This window comes from Lathamus discolor, chromosome 6 (assembly GCF_037157495.1).
Source record: "Lathamus discolor isolate bLatDis1 chromosome 6, bLatDis1.hap1, whole genome shotgun sequence".
Classification (NCBI taxonomy): Eukaryota; Metazoa; Chordata; class Aves; order Psittaciformes; family Psittacidae; genus Lathamus; species Lathamus discolor.
Genome location: NC_088889.1, coordinates 3,767,230 through 3,788,259, shown reverse-complemented (window position 1 = coordinate 3,788,259; position 21,030 = coordinate 3,767,230). Strand labels below are relative to the sequence as shown.

General features: G+C 47.5%; 1 pseudogene; it reads right to left on the bottom strand.

Annotated features, from left to right (window-relative positions):
- Positions 1–1,507: 1,507 nt before the first annotated feature.
- LOC136017141 (olfactory receptor 2G3-like) lies at positions 1,508–11,752 on the bottom strand (annotated as a pseudogene).
- Between the last annotated feature and the right edge of the window lie 9,278 nt (positions 11,753–21,030).

The following is a 21,030-nucleotide window of genomic DNA, read 5'->3' as shown; positions in this document are numbered from 1 at the left end:
CTATGAAGCTGTCCCCAGGGGCTTGTTAGGAAGAATGAGGTAGGTTTACTATGAGCTTTCTAAGAAGGTTTCAAGATCCTTAGAGGCTTCTTTAGGATGCCCAGAAGGCTGGCCCCCAGGGGAATTCCTTGTTTTGGGAGGGGAAGAAGTGTAATTTGTGATTGAAATTGGTTTAATGACTTTGCTGATGTTGGAGTTCAGGCCTGCTGAGAGGCTTCCAGTGGGTCATGCTCCAACTTTTGCCTTCTCCTACTGCTAGACAAGGCCTCTTATTTAGTCTCATTATGGATACCATATTCTAACTTTACATATGGCTGATCTAGTTTTCCTGATACCTTGCTCTGGTGCTTCTGGTGATGGTTATTTGACAGCAGAAGGGACAAGAGACAAAGCTGAAGGGTATTTCTTACAGCAGAACAGTTTGGACCACAAAATTAAAAGGGAAAGACAAGATTTTGGTTTTAAGGATGCTCTGTCTCCTTTGGCTTGTCGTGGTTTAAACCCAGTCAGCTATAAATCACACAGTCGCTCTCTCACTCCCCCCTCTTTCCTTCCCCCCTGCTCCTGGAGGGATGGGAAGGAGAATCGAAAGAATGTAATACCCACAGGTTGAGTCCAACCCCGCAGTGAACTAGCCCTTCCGGGTAACTCTCAGTTACATCCTGGGCATGACGTGCTCTGGTATGGAATACCTCTTTGGCTAGGTTGGGTCAGGTGTCCTGTCTCTGCTTCCTCCTGGCTTCCCCTCCTCCCTGGCAGAGCATGAGGCTCAGGAAGTCCTTGCTCAGAGTAAAACATTTGAGCGGTGTTATCAGCCCTGTTCCCAGGCTGAAAGTCAAAAACACAGCGCTGCACCAGCTACTAAGAAGGAGAAAAACTGACTGCTACTGCTGAACCCAGGACAGGCTGTATGCCTTTAATGTCACAGGGACTTGTTCTTGCTTTCTTTTCAAGCACTGGTTTATTTAGACTTTGAAGTCCATTGGGGAAGGACTTTCCATGGGTTTCTCTAGGCTTGAATTATTCCATAACGTTATTCCACATTTTCCATATTCAATTATTCCGTAACTCTAGTCATCAAAATATGTCTACATAAGAAGGTTGATCAGCCTGTGGAGAGGCCTTCTCCCTCTGGAGTCAGTGGGGTGTTCAGACATGAAATTAGAACTCCAGTGGCATCCAACGGCACACAGATTTGGGGTGTCATGTCCCTGAGTAACAAATAAACGCACACCACAGAAAGGAGGATGCCCAGTGGTCCATGCCTGAGAAAGCTAGGGACTGGGGAGAAAACCCATCTGTGCTGTATCAATGTGAGTACAAAGCACATCTTTAAAAAGGTTTGTTTAATTGTCAGAGAAAGTTCGGAGGTCAGAAAATACTCTTCATCTTGCCTGGGTTACCTAAAACCTAAGGTTCTGCCTCTGAGCTACACAAGGAAAAGCCTTCTCTGATATTCATGTCTGATTGTGCCCTACTGAGATCAGAGTCCATGAGGACCCAGAGCTGGACTGAAACACAGCAGGAATTAGCAGGGGCAGAAATGAATTACCGAGGGAGCAAAGCAGAGTCTGGGTTACGAGGATATTGGGGCTGTTCAGCCTGGAGAAGAGAAGCTGCATGGAGACCTGAGAGCAGCTTCCAAAGTCTGAAAGGGGCTAGAAGGATGCAGGAGAGAGACTCTTTTTTCTTCTTTTCTTCCTTCTTGCCATGATAGTATCAGCATTTCCCACTTGTATTTGCCACTGAGGCAGGCTGAAGCCACAGTGTCTTGATACTGTCTCTGGCTTTAAGGCCAAATCCCAAATGTTGTTTAGAAAGTTATTTGTATGCAAGGTCTTTTTGTTTAGATGTTGTTGAATTTAGCACATTTATTATTTCATCTCAGTCTGGGACAATTGCAGGTAGAGAAATAATCACATTTGAGCATTGTTCCAACTCATAGAGCTCAATGCAGTACCACCAATCCCTGAAAAGCCTTTTAATAGAGAGGGATTTGGGTTTATTCATGGCCCTTCTCAGGGCACGCTTCATGTCCTTGTTCCTGAGGCTGTAGATGACGGAGTTCAGCACCGGGGTAACAATGGTGTAAAACACTGCAACCACTTTGCCCCTATCCTGTGGAGACCTTGACTTGGGATTCATGTATATACATGCAGATGGCTGTCCCATAGAATATGGTTACCACTATGAGGTGGCATCCACAGGTGGAAGAGGCCTTAGATTTCAGATGTGCAGACTGCATCTTGAGGATGGTGGGAAGGATGTAGGCGTAGGAGATGATGACCAGAAGAAAGCGGATGCAGGCAATGAGGATGCTGAAGATGAAGATGAGCAACTCCAGGAGGGCAGTGTCAGCACAGGCCAAGGCCAGCACTGCTGGCACTTCGCAGAAGTAATGGTTCAAGATGTGATGTCCACAGATGCAAAGCGAAACCGTTGACTACCATGGAGCTCAGCAGGCTGCTGGCCCAGGAAGCCGTGACCATGTGAATGCAAGCCTTCCTGTTCATGACAGTGTTGTAGAGCAAGGGGTGACATATTGCCATATGTCGATCACAGGACATGACCCCAAGGAGGAAACTCTCTGTCATGCCAAAAGCCAGAGAGAAATACATCTCAGCAGCACATCTGGAGAAGGAGATGATCCCTTTCTTGGTCAAGAGGTTCACCAACATCTGGAGGATGTTGCTGGAGACATAGCAGATGTCTAAGAAGGCAGGTTGGCAAGGAAAAAGTACATGGGTGACTGCAGCTGGGAATCAGCTCTGATCACTGCAATAACCGTGATGTTACCAACAATTGTGAGCAGATAAAATAACAGAAACACGAGGAAAAGAACAGTCTGTGTCCTTGGCTGGGAGGAGAGGCCTTGTAAGATGAACTCTGTCACTATGCTTTGGTTTTCCTTGGCCATTATTGTTCTAGTGGGTTAACTGTCAAGATAAGAAATAGTAACAAAGTCAACTCAAATCTTCTGCAAGATAAGTATAACAAGAGGTTTGAAGGGGAGAGAATGTGGAAAACAAGGTACAAGACACAACATACCATCCATTTTATATAACATGGTGACCAGAAAAACGAGAATGTGTGTAGAGAGCTTAACAACTGAATGGCTAAGTAACAAAGGGCATGATACCGTGCAGCTGGTGGAAATGTAGGCCTCCAGGGCACAGCAATCTCGTGGTTAATGTTTACCCTGATTTGCTTAAGAAACAGGATATGCATCTTGCTGAGATAGCGCAACGGTATCTTGCTGGAATAGCACAATGGTCTTGCTTGGGCAAGCTGGGACATGTCGGAACATGTTGAAACAAGAGGTGGTCGCAGTTGCCTGGAGACCCCTGCGTCGACACAGGCTGACCAATGATTTTGCTGTATCTTATCAGACAATGTAACTAACCCTGCAAGCTATAAAAGTGGATGTGTCTTGCTAAATAAATGAGGCTTGCTGACCATGAGAGCATGAGGCTTGTCTCCCGCGACTCCAACAACTGGCGCCCGAACAGGGACCCTTCCCTTTGCCTGAAGGAGTTGCGTTGGGTGCAGGTCTCGATTTAAAGACGGCTTCTGCAGAACGGGAGTGCTACATCGGTGGGCTGCTCGTCTCGTGCTTTGGCCCAGAGTGCTGCATCGGCAGGCTCTGCTGCTACGCGCTGCCGACGCCTGGAGGGTGCAACGGATCCGGTAAACATGGACAGGCAAGCGGCGTATGATCTTTTTAATGCCTTCCTCCGTCGTCGGGGGGTAAAAGGCTTAGATTTTGATAAGGACCTCCCTGCCCTTCTTTCCCATGCTAGGTCTCTCGGTATTTTTAGTGATCCCCACTCTATTCACCAATTATCGGAATGGCGCCGCTACGGCGATAAATTATGGGACCTTATGATAGACGATGATAAAATTGCTAAAAAATTATCCAAATTATGGCGCTTGATACATAACGAACTCTTGATGGTACAGGCAGAGAAACGTGCGGCCGAAAGTGCCCGTTTGGCACAAAATCAAAATCGTCACTATGATCCTTCTGCCCCTAATCCGCCGACAGTTTCGACAGTCGAGATACCCCCCCCCCTCCTCCTCCCCTTCTTCCCTCTCCCTCTGCCCCTAATCCGCCGACCGTTTCGACAGTCGAGATACCCCCCCCCCCTCCTCCTTCCCCTCTTCCCTCTCCCTCTCCCCCGTCTGCCTCTATTCTGGAAAACGGACCATTTGAGTCTCCTCAAAACTCCCTTCCTTTGTCTCCTAATGCCACGGAGCCGTTCCCTGGAGCCCTTTCGGACCTCGCGGAGGCTATGGCAAGTCAGAGACGGGAAGTTTGGGCTGCTCTGGCACGCCAAGGAGTCGAAAACGGAGATAGGGTCCTTGCCGACGCGGCACAAGACCATGTTGCTACTTCTATGGCCTTTCCTGTTATTTTTCACCCTCGACCAGGCGGCGGTCATAGGGTAGATATCACTCAAATGGATTGGAAAATATTGGCACAACTCCGAGCTACAGTCTCTCAATTTGGGGTTACTAGTGAACCGGCCAAGCAGATGCTTGATTACTTATTTAATTCAATGATTCTCCTGCCTGTAGACATCAAGGGTATTGCTCGTTTAATTTATACCCCTCATCAGAAACTTACATTTGATGCAAGATGGGGGGAGGAAGCGGCTGCTTCAGTAGCATTACCTCGTGGCCAAGGAGACCCCCTTTTTGGAATTACAATGAATGAATTACTAGGAAACGGTGATTATACTCGAACAGATGCCCAGGCTGGTATAGGAGTAGAAAAATTAAGAGAGGTCATGCGGGTGGCAAAAAGGGCAATGGACAAAATTCGGGAGCCGGGGGGGCCCCCTATGTATATGAATATTAAACAAGGTCGAGAGGAACCCCTTGGGTCATTCGTTGACAAATTGATGCAAGCCCTTTCTAAAGCTGGTGTTGCGGAGCACATGCAGGACGCACTCCTAAAGCAGTGTGTTATACAAAATGGTAATCAAGTCACACGCTCCCTTATCGCTACTGCTCCTGGCAACTGGGTAATCCAAGATCTCTTAGATAAAGCAAATACTCTCCCCTCAAGCAGTCAAATTTTTGTAGTGGAAGCCCTTAACAAAATTGGTGAAGGCCTTAACGCCCAATCTAAAGTTCAAAGCCAAGTTTTGGCAGCCCTTGCACCTCTTCAGGCGGCAGTTGCGCAGACTTGTCCAGCAGCCCCAGCCACCCGAATGAAGTGTTTTCGATGCGGAAAATTAGGCCACATTCGTTGCGACTGTCAGGCCCCTGGTGTTTGGACCCAAGTGGATCCCTGCTCGCTGGACTCGGGCTGCTCAATCGAATGGACAGCCCAGAACTCCGTCGTCGTCATCGTCTGCAGCTGACCCTCCGTCCGTTGCTGGAACCACTTGAAAGACGTTTTGGGATTCGCTTTTCCTATTCGACACAAGAAGAGGCAGAACTCCATTTGTTTTGGGAACTTACGAGAACATTTGATCGGATTTTGTCTCCTACTCGCCATTGTTTAGCGTGTTTACAAGATTATCATAGAGCTTGGATCAAAATTAAGTGTGGAAATTGTCACCAAAAGGTTTGGGTGTCCCAAAGCCAATTACAGGCACATGGTGCTTGTGTAAACTGTACCTGGAATCCCCATCATAATTATAATCCTTATAGAGCACTGTTGGCGGAAGCAGGTATAACTCCTTCCGTAAATCTCCCATTAACGTATCCATTAGTTGAGAACCGGGAAGATCTGGAACAACGATATTTGAAATATCGGGTTCAGGAGATTCTCTCCCAGATTCAAACCGCACTAGCCACAGTGCCTCTAGAGATTAAGTGCGGTAAAGATGTGGGTATTCCACTTTTGTGGCAAGTTAAACCTGAAGATTGGGATCGTACTTGTCGCCGTTTTCGGCCTCAATACAGGAGCTTGGGACACTCTAAACAAAATAGAGGAACGAAAAAACATGTGGGTCACTTGGGCTGAAAAAGTTAACCAAAGTAGTTTATGCCTTGCTCTTGCTAAAGCTTCTGACCCCTTTAGAACCTGTTTGATAGGCGTCCCAGCCAATTTTACCTTTCAGCTCAATATAAGAAAAAATGTCTCTGAAATCCAAGAATTTAATCTGCTAGGTTCTGCGCCTGCACAATATTGTTTTCACTTTGACTCTTGGAAGGACCCTTTTGGGCTTCCACATAACTCAGTAAATGTTTCCTCAAATAGGCCCTATAATGAGACCGCTTATTGCAAAAACATCACACATAAAACCATTGTAACGTCCAACACAGGCTATTTACCTGATGGATATTTCTTGATCTGTGGTGATAGGGCGTGGCAGGGAATCCCTAGAAGCCCGGAGGGAGGACCCTGCTATATAGGCCAGCTAACAATGTTTGCACCCGACATAATGACAGTTCTTAAAGCCAATAAGACTCATATACGCCGTAAAAGAGCTACCACACAGCTGGGCCCAGAGTGCTCCGATATTGTTACGCTCTGGGATCCTCCTGAAGTTATTTTAGCCAGTATTTTTGCTCCGGGTATAGCATCTGCTCAAGCTCTCACTCAAGAAAATTAGCTTGTTGGACAGGAAAACAAATAAACATTACAACAAACATATTGTCAAATCTAGCCATGGACTTAGAAGGAGTCCGGCATGCAGTTCTCCAAAATCGAGCCGCCATAGATTTTTTACTCCTCGCACAAGGTCATGGGTGTGATGAGTTTGAAGGTATGTGCTGCATGAATCTCTCGGACCATTCTAACTCCATTCACAAACAATTGGCACAGTTGAGAAACAATATGCGAAAGTTACAAGAAACAAGTGATCCCTTTACCAACTGGCTGGCGTCTTTCGGGCTATCTCCCTGGCTTGTTACCTTAATAGAAAAAATTGTTTTGGTGGTGGTTGTAATATTATTAGCAGTATTGCTTTTGCCGTGTATTATGCAGTGTTTACAAAAAATGATATCGAACGCTTTTAATCATAAAATGGCTATGCTTGCTGTTAAAGAAAACGGGGGAAGTGTAGAGAGCTTAACAACTGAATGGCTAAGTAACAAAGGGCATGATACCGTGCAGCTGGTGGAAATGTAGGCCTCCAGGGCACAGCAATCTCGTGGTTAATGTTTACCCGGATTTGCTTAAGAAACAGGATATGCATCTTGCTGAGATAGCGCAACGGTATCTTGCTGGAATAGCACAATGGTCTTGCTTGGGCAAGCTGGGACATGTCGGAACATGTTGAAACAAGAGGTGGTCGCAGTTGCCTGGAGACCCCTGCGTCGACACAGGCTGACCAATGATTTTGCTGTATCTTATCAGACAATGTAACTAACCCTGCAAGCTATAAAAGTGGATGTGTCTTGCTAAATAAACGAGGCTTGCTGACCATGAGAGCATGAGGCTTGTCTCCCGCGACTCCAACAAATGTGTTGAGAAAGTTTTATAGAATCATAGAATCATAGAATAGTTAGGTTTGGAAAGGACCTCAAGATCATCTAGTTCCAACCCCCCCCACCACGGGCAGGGACACCTCACACTAAACCATCCCACCCAAGGCTTCGTCCAACCTAGCCTTGAACACACTTGGGTGGTGCTGTCAGAGGTCAGAGCCTTTGCCAGTGAAGACCGACGCAAAGAAGTCATTCAGAACCTCAGCCTTCTCCAAATCCTGTGTAGCCAGTTCTCCTGAGAGCTTCCTCAGGGGGCCTATGTTGTCCCTAGTCTGGTTTTTATTTGCTACGTACCTCTAGAATCCCTTCCTGTTATCCTTAACATCCCTAGCCAAGTTTAATTCTAACTGGGCCTTAGCCCTCCTAACCTGGTCCCTAGCTTCCCGGACAACATCCCTGTACTCTTCCCAGGCCGCCTTTCCTTGCTTCCACTTTTTATAATCCTCTTTTTTCATTTGAATTTTCCTCAGCAGCTCCTTATCCATCCAGGGAGGTCTCCTGGCCCTCCTGCTGCACTTCCTTCTAGTTGGGATGCAGCACTCCTGAGCTTGTAGCAGGTGATCCTTGAATATCAACCAAGAGTCTTGGGCCCCCCTGCCCTCCAGGGCTGTATCACATGGAACCTTACTAAGCAGGCTCCTGAAGAGGCCAAAGTCTGCTCTTTTGAAGTCCAGGGCAGTGAGCTTGCTACACACTCTTCTCACTGTCCTGGGGACAGTGCTCTTCCCCTTCTTTATGATCAGACCAGCTCCACCAGCTCCCAGTAGGCCTGGCCTAAAAACATCAGTCCTGTGTTCAAGACACCCAAACCCCTGACTAGGACACCACCCTTTTAACCTTTTATTAACCTGGCTACCCCTCCTAGCTTTTCTTAGGTCCTCCCCTGTGTCCTGGAGAGTTGACTAAAAGACTATCTGAGCTCCAGAGCCCCTAACCACCTCTGCCAGTGCTCTGTAGTCTTTCTTTATGGTCCCCAGTCCACTACTATCTATATCCCTAGCAGCCACATGTGTCACTAGGAGTGGGTAATAGTCCGTGGGACTTACTAGAGCAGGCAGCCTCTCTGTAACATCCCTGATCCATGCTCCTGATAGGCAGCACACCTCCCTCGAGACGGGGTCAGGCCGACAGAGGAGTGCTTCTGTCCCTTTTAAAGCAGAGTCCCCTACTACTACAACCCGCTGCTTTTTCTTGGCAGTGCCACCAGAGATCTTTACCTGTGCATCAGCCGGCTGTTTCTGGTGCAAGTGCGTTTCCTCATTAGCCTCCTGCAAGACAGCAAAACGGTTCTGCGTGGGGACAACAGATTTAGGAGGAAGCCGTTTGCTTTTAATTGTCCTTTTCGTCCTTCTTTTGTTGTTGTTTTTTTTTTTTTTTTCCATTAATTCCCAGCTTCCCGGGTTAACGGCCTCCTTCTTTCCTTCATAAGCTGAAGGGGAAGCTTGAAGCCCCTGCACGGTTTGGGGCTGGAGCAAGCAGCCCTGCCTCCTCTCAGCTACCCTGACATCTTGCAGCCTATTAAGAGCATCTCGCAGCTCAGCCACCTGCTGCAGGAGGACCCCCACCAGGGAGCACCGAGTGCATCCCTGCCCATTGTGCACCTTTCCCTCACCAGACCAGTGCAGGCACTCACTACACTCCAAGCTCTGCATTGCAGCCTTCTCTGTCATCCTCTCTGTCTGGGTGCCTACGCTGGCCACCGCCGGGGCAGCCAGAGCAGAGCTCCCAGAGCGGGCCCTGCCCATACGACGGATGCTCACCATCCCGCTCGCCTGCCCGCGCGAACTGCCTCGACCCGCTCCGTTGGCCGTGCTCCCTGGGGCAGGTTTTTAACCACTCAGGGCTGGTGCTGCTGCTCCTGGCTCTGCCCCCTGTGAGTCCCTGCTCGCGTCAGCGGAGCTGCCGGCTCCTGGGCAGGTCCTGTTTAGAAATCAAAATTCAATGTTAGGTCAAAAAATTATGTGTTAAAATCCCAGTTCTTAATGTCCTTTCTTAACATGGGAAGAAACATGGAACAGACTTCTAGAGTGAAACAATCCTTCAGAGAGTCTCATCATGACACGCATCTCCTCTTTTGGACAAATATCCGTACAGCTGTACCCTTTTCCTGCAATAAAGCCAAAATTCAGCATACAGACCATATCTAGCAAACTAAATATGTCCAGCCACTTTAATGTGGATTTAGGATCTTATGGCATTCTCATCACTAGAGCTTCCAATGCTCATATTCTGTCTTTACACTGTACTTTCTAAGATGTTTTAAGGCTTTACATGAAAGTTTCTCAGTAATACATGGTCACATTTGTTGGATCCTAAATCTTCGTGAAGTAAAAGGCGAGTAGCAGATGGCCTACATTAGTAATGCTGTGGAAGACACTCTTAAATGTCACTCGATATGCTGCACGGTATCTGGGACATCCGAAGGCAGCCGTCACATTTGATGCAGGGATGTTGCAGGGCTTGTGCTCCTCTGGAATCAAAATTGGACAAATGACAGGTCACACCAGGATGTCTCAAGTGGTACCCGACTGTTACAGCTGAACAAATTACTTGGATGCCTAGTTGATACAGTCAATGGACTCTAAAGGGTGATTCAGATCACCAGCTAGTTGGTGGTAACTTCATCTCAACTTCTCAGCTGTTTCTGAGAACCTGAGTAGCCTTCTGGAGTTAACCTTGGCACCTGATTTATTCCTCAGTCATGACAGAGATTTAGATGTATGGCTTACAAATCAATGCTTATATGTAGGTGTCTAAATCTGACACCTTAAGCTGAAACCGAATCCTATCCTGTGTTTTTAAGACTAAGTAGAGTCTCACAGCCTGAATGAGCAATAATGCTGTCAAGGGAATGTATTGCAAAAGGAAGCATCTTTCCAAAACTGAAACTGTTCTGGAAGGGAGGTTATGAAATAATCCTAAAAAGCTCAATTCAAGGAGGCAGTCTGCTTCAGCCCAAAGTTACTGTCTCAGGTAGGAGAGATAGCTTAGTTATCACCCCAGTCCATACAATCACATAACTTGTCTGCACTGCAGCCCAGGGAGCCCAGACTGCTCAGCACCTATCTCCTGGGCAGTCACAGCAGGCACGTCCCTCCTGTCCCGACAGGAAGGATTAAGGTACCAAAGCATTGGTGCCTCTTGTCAATTCAGGTACTGTTGATATCCAAGACATCTGTATGGGACCAGCATGTAGGATAAAAGCTGCAAAAGACTAGTATCAAGCAGCTTTTCACTGGCACCTGTGCAAATGTGGCAACGGCTCACATGGAAACACCTCAATTCCAGAGAGATGGGCCTGATCCCTAATGTCTAATGAGATTAATCCAATTCTTATTCAAGACACGATCTTGCTAGACTAGGCGGACTCTGTCAGTTCTGACGTCAACAGCAAGAACCTGAATAACGTGAAGTCCAGCATCCTGCCTAAAATGGATGTAGAACTTGAGAGAAGCCTTTCGTATAAGCAGATACAAACACAACCATTTTAAAGGCTGTGCCAGCATAAAAAGCTACACTGAACTTCTGATTCTGTTCAGGCATGTATAATATACGTAACTACACTGCTTAGGCAAAGAACAATGACATTTTGCCTTCAGTAGACCAGTCATGGTAATGTTTCTGATGAATATCATACTGCATGAAACAACATCCTTCAGGATCTGAAAACTGCAGGCCTCTGGGAGGGAGAAGGGAAATTCAGTATAAATTGTATAAATAGGTAGCGTAGGATTTTATATAGGGTTTAGTTTTAAAATACTTTGGAGTATCTAGGACAAAGAGGCATGTAGAGGCATCATCCAAGACATGAAAAGTTCTATGGACTTGAGATCTGTGCTTCTAGATCACTTACCTACTTCTGAAAATCCTCTCCTTCCATTATTTGCATTAGTAGATAGCACAAGCTCTGAACTTTACATCTTTTGATTCGAAGCAATTTGAAGGATGAGGGTTCTAACAGGTTTGTAGGCGGGAAAAAGACAAAAATAAGCTCAGGACTTTGCTCAAGCCAGGATGAAGAGGTGTGCTTGTCTCTGAGGAGAGGTCATCAGCGGTAACCCCCTCCTGGGGCTGGGTGCTTATCCACAAGTGTCCCTCAAAACCAAGATGTTCTTTTTTATCTCGTGCCCAGTAACACTAGAAAGAGGCAGCTCTGTCAGCCAGCTGCGATTTTCTTTGCCAGAGCTGGAAAAACCTTCACAAGGAAGGGTCTTAATACACTCATCCAGTGTCTGATACTCTTTCTCTGAACATCTACTTTTGGCTGCTGTCAGAAATCAATACCCATGGGCTGACCCATGTCTCACCGCAGAGCTACTCTCATATTCCTGGAAGTGGGGCTGCCCTGTTGCAATGGGAGGATGGGAGCACAGACAGCTCTATCGTTGAACAGCCAGCTCAAACAGGCACAAAATTGTTGGCAAGCTCTGTTTGGTGATCATTTTTATCCTGCTGCTTCAGGAGAACTGCCAGCCTTTCCCTGCAGTTGCTCATTCACATCTCTGTACATAAAGTCTTCTCTGACGTGCTCTTTTGCAGCAGGATGCCTGGAATTCTGTAAAGGTACCCCTCTGAATGAATAAAACAGAGAGTCTTTTTTATTCTCTTAAATCCTTAGGAACATACAGTATGAGGGATCATAGAATCATGCTGTATCAGAATGATTTGGGTTGGAATTGATCTTAAAGCTCATCTAGTTCCAACCAAGGTGAGCTGTTTAGACACAAAACAAACTGTAGAGCCAACACAAACACCAAGAACAGGAAGATTAAACATTAACATGTAACTGTCATTCACCTTGGACTGCACATGCGTACGCACACACGCACGGAATAGTGTTTATTACTTAGAGGCTCTTCACAGAATCATCATACAATAGCCCAGGTTGGAAGTGACCTAAAAAGATCATCTTTTTGTAGGAAAGGGAAACTAGATGAGATTATCTAGCACCCTGTCCAATTGCATCTTGAAATCCTCAGGCAATGGGGACTCTACCATGTCCCTGGAGAGGCTGTTCCAGTGAATGATTGTTCTTATTGTAAAAGATGTATTTCTTCTCTTGAGATGAAATCTCTCCCAGTCCACTTGTAGTTGTTGCCCCTTGTCTTCTCTGTATGGCTGCTTGTGAACAAAGAGCCTTTGCCCTCTTTTATCCATGCTTTAAGTACTCTGTGTCTTCATATATTAGAAACTGTAGCCTTGAAAACTTACTTTCAGGTAAAGTGAGTATTTCAGCTGATTCAAAGAATGAGGTTTCTTTTTAGTTTTAACATACTAGAAGACACTAATAGTACTTAATGGCCCTGATGATTCTCACCTGGACCACTTCACACACATGGTACTGCCCATGGCCCAGGAGCCCTGTTTAAGTTCGGTCTAGGGCTGCCAGTCTTTCTTTGACTACAGTGGAGATGTGTGTGGTTATAGTTGTGCTTCTGCTTCTTGGATGGATCCTAGACCCAGTGCAGAGCTTTATCTCCAGCCCTGCTCATGGCCTACCTCCTTTTGCTTCTGATGGTACACTGTGGATGGACTCTTTACTTCTAAAGTTCCTTGGATTCTGAAAGTAAACAGTGCTTGTGCTGTCTAACCCACGTATTAAATATCCCTGCATATGTCCAGTATTAAATCCCCTTCCTTTTTCTTCACAAAACTTCCTGGTTTTCAGACTGGACTCTGATGTTCTTCTCTGTATCTCCTTGAAGCTATTTTCTTTCTGTTCCCAACCTATGGCATACACTAGAAGCTATGAGAAGTTGTCATCCTGCTGGGTGTGTGCAATTTCTCTTGTCTCTGAATGGCCACACGGATACAAGATTTTCATTCAGCCTGATGTCTCAGCTTACTGTGGTGAAATAATTGCACTGCTCATACCTGGCATGTGGTTGCATCTCTTCCCCAATGAATTTCTAAGCTCTAAACCGCAGATGTTGGCAGAAGTAGTCAAAATGCATAGCTCACCATTGTGAATACAATTCAATAGCAGGATGGGACAGCTGTGGTGGTCAAGCATGGAACTTGGCCAGATAAACTGACCAGCAGCCTGCTCAGTGGCCCCTGGCCCCTTTTAATGCATCTTTTCTTGCTCTTCCCTCATCAGCCATGATACCTCACTTTCACCACCTTTGTCTCCTCCCAGATAAATGACCCACTCTGATCACTTCCCCATGTTCATTCCAGTTTTGCCACATTCACACCTTATCTAGGGACGATGACTTTTAAGGTCCCTTCCGACCCAAACTATTCTATGATTTTGCTATTCCTGATACCCAGGTAAACTAGACCCATGGTGTTTCTGGAACTTCGGAACTGCTGTCCTCATGAAGGTCTGCTCCCCAGGGGTGGCCAGTGCTTCCCCTTCAACCATCTCTGAAGTCTGCCCATTTCTAGCACCTCTGGTGCCCTCCTAATCATGGATGAAATCTGGCTTTCCACCTCGGTGCTGTTAATTTGACAGCTCCTTACGGTAAGTTATGTCCACTGTTTGTTGATGTTGATTCAGTGTGTTTGACATCAAGCTAGGGACTATTTGCCCTCCTAAATCTCTTTTCTAAGATGAACATTGTGTCACAGGTGTGTCTGAACCACTTTTCCTACACCGCTAAGATTCATGTCCCTAATTTTGCGGATCTAACAAGAAATGGTCAACTCATTTACTTCTCTCTCTTTGACAATCTTCATTATCAAAGGGTGAAACATTTATCTCCTAAGGTAACTTTTCCCAAGTGTGGCACATAGGAAGAGCTTCCCCATGAGTACTTTGGGAAAAAAGCTCTTTTTTTCTCTGCTGCTCCTAAGGGCTTCAGCTGGTGTGGTGTGGTCTAGCATTGGTTCTGTTAATGAATAAGTGTCGCAGCAGAGAGGAATCAAGACGCGACCATTGTGATCCATAAGCGTGATTCGTTTATTGGGCTTCTACCTCTGGTTAATATAGCAACAATAATACATGAATATGCAAATACTAGGCGCTTGATTGGTTCTGGCATAAGTAAGGCATTGCGTAAGCTCATTATTTTTGTGGTTAAACTGTGTACTTTTCTATCCTCTATTTTTATGTGCTTATCTTGTTTATTAGTTAGTGTCCTTGTCTTTAATTGGCCAGAGCATGGCGCTTCCCTCATGATGTCCCTCAGTTCCTCATTATCTGGTGCTAATAAGTCTGTACCATTCTCTAAACAAATGTTCTATTTCAGCTTGTTGATGGGAATGTGACCTTTCTCTGTTAGCCACTTCTCCACAAATAAGTATTTGTATGTGGTGACCCATCACCTTAGACGATGTTTTCTACTCAAATCCACAGCTGGGACTTGCAAATTTCTTTGTTTGTCTCTTAAGAATAGATGGGTTTTCTGTGTCAGCAAAGGGTCCTATAAAGATGTTGCCTAGAATTGATTGCATTGAGCTGTGTGTGATTGCTGAACCTTATGTGGGGAATGCACATATGTAGCATTCATTTATTTGACCTTAAACCAGCACTGCTCATTCGTAATGTTAAACATGGCTTCTGCACTGCCAATTGGAGATGTTCCTGGTTTCAAACGCATTAGCCCAGATTTATTCTTAGCAAGCATCCATGAGGACTTGGATCTCCTCTTTGCCCCATCATTCCCTCCTGAAGGTCTAGCAGAAGAACTAAAAAATGTGAGGGGTGCTTCTCAGTCTTAAAAATACAGTTCCTTATGGAGTGACACAAAGAGCAGCAAGTCTTTAAAGCAGGGGGTGGCACGTGGGGCAGGACTGCAAGTACGGCTTTGAGTATAATTAGTGAGTTTAAGGGTAAAATCAGACAGTATAGCTACATCCTGACAGAGGAGAAAGAAAGAAGTGGTTCACTGTATCTTGTAGCAACAACATGTACAAGCACTTGGGTCCTCATGATTGCTGTCATATTTTAGTTTCAATGGTCAGCAACCAAAAGGGGACTGAAACTGAAGGATGTCCAAGTTTGTTTTGATTATGACACTCTCATTGCCAGTCTGATGTCTAAAGGAAACTAGAACTTTTTTAGGAGTCTCTTGAGAGCACCCCTCACCTCCACGTTCCCGAGGCTTGAGAACAAGGTGATTTCATTCCATGGCTGCATGATCCAGCTCTTTTTCCTCATTGATGTCGTAGGCACAGAGATTTTCCTCTTGGCTGTGATGGCATATGACTGGAACGTTGTAATATGCCATCCACTGCAGTACATGAATATCATGAGTACAAAGCTGTGTGCTCACCTAGCCGCTGGCATCTGGGTAGCAGGGCTGTTAAACTCCCTGTTGCGCACATCTTTGATGTTTATACTCTCTTTTTGTCTTTCTGATGAAGTTGGACAATATTACTGTGATACCCCTCCCATGCTGGCCCTCTCCTGCTCATCTCCTTACAGTAGGGAACTGGTAATTCTCACAGTTGCTGGAGCCACTGGGGGCAGAGCCTTTGTGGTCACTCTGGTCTCATATATCTACATCCTGTGGGCTATCCTATGCATGAACCAGCATGCCAAGAATCCAACTGCAACAGCAAGCACAATCGGGCCATAGTTTGCACCATGTATCTCAAAATCAGTCTGCCAGGGTGTGAGTCAAGTCCCATAATCATAGAATCAACCAGGTTGGAAAAGACCTTTAAGGAAATCAAGTCCAACTGTTCCCCAACACTGCCAAGTGCCCTGGGCAGCCTGTTCTAATGCCTGAACCAGAGATGTCAGTTGTGCTCATGTGTCCACATATTAGACAGCTTTAAGACTCCTCTCGGAGTACTGTTGTACTCAGAGAAATACAGCCTTGCTACTGCTCTTTGAAGGGGTGGTTTGACCTCCCTGTTCCTCAGACTGTACATCATAGGATTCAGCATGGGAATCACCAGAGCATAAAAGTAAGCAATTATTCTTGTGCTCCATAGAGAATTGTGAACTGTGTGTACATGAAGAAGCCTGTTCCATAAAATATGGCTGCAGGAATTAGGTGGGAAGCAGAGGTGGAGAAGGCTTTTTGCCTGCCTTTGGACATAGATCCTGTGGATGGCAACTGTGATGCAGGTGTAGGAGATGATAATGAGGAGCTTGGTTGAGGTGATGAGCACAGCGGCACAGCTGGAGTGGTCCATGATGTATGCATTTTAGCAGGAGATCTTGAGGATGTGGGGCACAGCATAGACATGTCAGTACAGCAACTGGCTCAAGAGACGTGCTGTAGGTATCGAGGACCTCGGCCCTGCAGCTGGACACTGGCATCATCTTGTCTGGTCAATGAGCTTGTGTCTGGGCAAACTGCTGTGGAGCTGCCCCTGAGAGGCAGCTACAGGCACTCAGAGAGTCCTGTGGTCCCCAAAGGTGCCTGGGATGGGGCTGCAGGGAGCTGCTCTCAGGGAAGGCTTGGAGAACAAGTGAAGTTGAGCCAGAGGACCTGCCCTGCAGGGTGGCAGAAGGGGCTGGGCAGGGCAGGGCTGAGAAGGAGCTCTAGGAGCAGAACCCACCTTGCCCAGGCTTCTCCTCTTGGCCAGGTCCTCCTGCTGGGACAGCACAGCTTCCTCTGTGTCCCTGAGCCCACCTTCCTTTTCACATCCCTGCCCCTGCAGCAGGGCTTAGTCTACTTGCATACATCTTTGGAGAACCATCAACGTGTTTATTTACAAGAACAGAGGGCTCATGGAGAACAGGAGCCCTGGGAAGATTGGCCCTGCCTCTCCGCACCATGTTAGCTGCATTCAGTGGGAGACCTCTCCGGGGATGAGGACAACTTCCTTCGCCGCTGCCGAATCTTCTCCATCACCGCACGCAGGGTCGATGCTGCTGCAGTGTCCTGGGCATCCTGGGCTGGGCATGGCTGGCATGAGCTCACGTTCCTGGTGACAGCGGAACTGCAGTGCTGCTGCGAGGATGGGCTGTGCTGGCTGGGGATCCCCTGTGTGCAGCAGGGGCTTGAAGTTGGAGCCATCTCGGGTGGGCTTCCCTTTGAGAGGCCATCAGGAGTCCATCTGCTTTGCCTGTCTGTGCTCCTGGAGGTGGCCTGGGACCATGTCCCACAGCTTAGGGAGCTCTCAGAGCTGCCAGGGCTCTGCCTCCTTGAGTACCGCCACTTCTGCTTGTCCTGGCTTGGTTCACTCGACCAGGGCTTGGATGCTGCATTCCCTTCCCTGCTGGTGCTGCTCGTGGTGCTCTCCCGAGGGGCTATCCCACTTGAGAAGCTGCCATCAGCAGGTTTAGTTTGTTTCTTGCAGCAGCCACAATGGCTCTGTGGGGCTACTCTTGCTCGTGCCATGAAGCCTTCATGGGCTGAGCACATGTGTGCTCCCTGTGCCTTCTCTGGCTTGGTGTCCATAGCAGAGAACGCTGGGACAAGGCTTGGGGACACAAGGGTGGGTGCTGGCCCTGCCGAGTCCTTCACCATGCCACAGGGTGTCCTTGGCGCACCCTTGGTGTCTGTGCCCATTTCATTCCCAGAGCTGCAGGATGTGCTGGGCAGGGTCCTGGCCTCCAGGAATGCCTGCCTGATCTCCTCCCCTGGAACTTGGGGGGAGGAGGAGATACAATCCAGGCAGGAGCACGGTGTCATAGGGACCGCAGTACAGGTGAGGGATGCCAGAACCTGCTGCTGCATGACCCATTCCTTCTGTCTGAGCTGCTTTGCTTTTGCCACATGGGCAGAGCCCTTGCGTGGCCGCAGGTACCCAGCCGCAGCCTGCCTCATTCTGGGCACTGAGGACCGCAACATGCCTGTGGACCTCTGCACTGCCACGGGGAGCATTCGGTGCTTTATCTCCAGGCATTTTCTTGCTATGTGGATCCAGAGTTTACTGTGGATCTTCTGGTTCAGCTCCTGCCTTCCGTTGCTGACAGGCGCTGTAGCACAGGACCAGCTCCTGTCCTCATTGTGGGCATGGCCCCTGCCTTGTGTGGTGATGTTGGTCTGACAGGCAGCATCTTTCTTCAGGAGCTTGGAAGCTGGTCCTGCTTCTGGTCCTGCTGCTTCATTATCCAGGCTGGAAAGGGGAGGGGGGGGGGGCGTGTCTAAATCAGAAGGCCACAGGCACTCCTTGTCCACGGTGACAAACCCCGATGCAGGTGAAGGAGGCTCTTCCTCAGTGTATCCCCCTCTGGTGCTTGGACGGCTGTTTTCTCCTCAGATCCACGTGGGCTCTGTGGCTCCTGCAGGCCTGCTTTGTGCTGTCCCACAGCACTGGCACTGCCCGGGGCCCTGGGCTAACCAGCTCTGCTGAAAAGCACAACCGCACCAGAAGAGAGACACAAAGTCCTCTCCTAAGCTCAGATAAGCAGTGTCCACAGCCTATATAGAGATGTTTGAGCTCTGGATTCTTCCTAAAATTTGAATGTTTATTTCTGTATGTTGATTACTAGAGCTGTAGAAGTTTAAGCTTAGAGGAGTAACTTTTAATTGTTTAAGTTGACTGATGAACACCGTATTACCAATATCAAATGATAGAGCAGAGGCATGAATAACAACCCAAACATGATAATTTCCCCCTATTAAGTCTGTGTGCGGGCTAAAGGTTATGATCTAGTGGCAATTACAGAGACATGGTGGGACAGTTCACATGACTGGAATGTGGTCATGGATGGCTATGTCCTTTTTAGGAAAGATAGGTCAGCGAAGCGAGGTGGTGGAGTTGCTCTTTACGTGAGAGAGCAACTAGAATGTATTGAGTTCTGTCCGGGGTCGGATGAGGAGCAAGTGGAATGTCTGTGGGTACGAATCAAGGGGCAGACTGGCATGGGTGATACAGTTGTTGGGGGTCTATTACAGACCTCCTGATCAGGATGAAGGAGTTGATGAGGCTTTCTACAGGCAACTGGAAGTAGCCTCGCGACTACATGCCTTAGTCGTCGTGGGGGACTTTAACTACCCCGATATTTGCTGGAAGACTCACACAGCCAGTCATTCACAGTCTAGGAAGTTCCTCGAGTGCATTGATGATAATTTCTTAATGCAAATGGTGGACGTACCAACTAGGAGAGCAGCGCTGCTAGATTTAGTACTCGCCAACAAGGAGGGTTTGGTCGAAGTGGTGACGGTCAATGGCAGCCTTGGCTGCAGTGACCATGAGATGGTGGAGTTCAGGATCCTGTGTGGGAGGAATAGAATACCTAGCAAAGCCACAGTTCTGGATTTCCGAAGGGCCAACTTTGGCCTCTTCAGTCAACTGCTAAGGGAAGTCTCATGGGAAAGGGTACTAGGCGGTAAAGGGGCTCAAGATAGTTGGTTAGCATTCAAGGACCGCTTCTTCCAAGCTCAGGATCGGAGCGTCCCAATGAGTAGGAAGTCAAGTAAGGGATCTAGGAGACCGGCGTGGTTAAACAAGGAGCTGCTGGGCAAACTCAAGTGGAAAAGGAGAATCTATGGATTATGGAAGGAGGGGCTGGCCGCTTGGGAGGAATATCGGACAGTTGTTAGAGGATGTAGGGAGGCAATTAGGACAGCTAAGGCCTCCTTGGAACTCAATCTTGCTAGTCGGGTTAAAGACAATAGAAAGCGCTTCTTCAAATACATAGCAAATAAAACTAACACAAGAGGCAATATAGGCCCACTGCTGAACGAAGTGGGTACCCTGGAGACAGAGGATATAAAGAAGGCAGAGGTGCTGAATGCCTTCTTTGCCTCTGTCTTTACTCCTGCAGACTCTCCCCGAGGGCCCTTGATTTCTATAGCCCCAGAAGGAGTCAGGACAAAGGAGGAGTTTGCTTTGGTAGATGAGGATTGGGTTAGGGATCAGCTATGCAAACTGGACATCTGTAAATCGATGGGTCCGGATGGAATGCACCCACGGGTGCTGAGGGAGCTGGCGGAGGTCATTGCTAGGCCACTTTCCATCATCTTTGGTAAGTCGTGGGAAACGGGCGAGGTGCCTGAGGATTGGCGGATGGCAAAGGTCACACCAATCTATAAGAAGGGCAAGAAGGAGGACCCGGGTAATTATAGACCGGTCAGCCTGACCTCCATCCCTGGAAAGGTGATGGAACAACTTATTCTTGACTCCATCACTAGGCATATCAAGGATGAGGGGGTCATTAAGAACAGCCAACATGGTTTTATGAGGGGGAAGTCATGTATGACCAACCTTATAGCCTTCTATGAGGAAGTGACTAGGTGGAGGGATGATGGTAGAGCGGTAGATGTAGTTTTTCTTGATTTCAGTAAGGCATTTGATACTGTCTCCCACAGCATCCTCATAGATAAGCTAAAGAAGTGTGGGCTTGACGATCAAGTAGTGAGGTGGATCGAGAACTGGTTGAAAGGAAGAAGGCAGAGAGTTGTGGTCAATGGCGCAGAATCTAGCTGGAGGTCTGTGACTAGTGGAGTTCCTCAGGGGTCAGTGCTGGGACCGGTGCTGTTCAATATTTTCATCAATGACCTGGATGAGGGAACTGAGTGCACCCTCAGCAAGTTTGCTGATGACACAAAACTGGGAGGGGTGGCTGACACACCAGAAGGCTGTGCTGCCATTCAGCGAGACCTGGACAGGCTGGAGAGTTGGGCGGGGAGAAACTTGATGAAATTTAACAAGGGCAAGTGTAGAGTCTTGCATCTGGGGAAGAACAACCCCATGTACCAGTACAGGTTGGGGGTTGACCTGCTGGAAAGT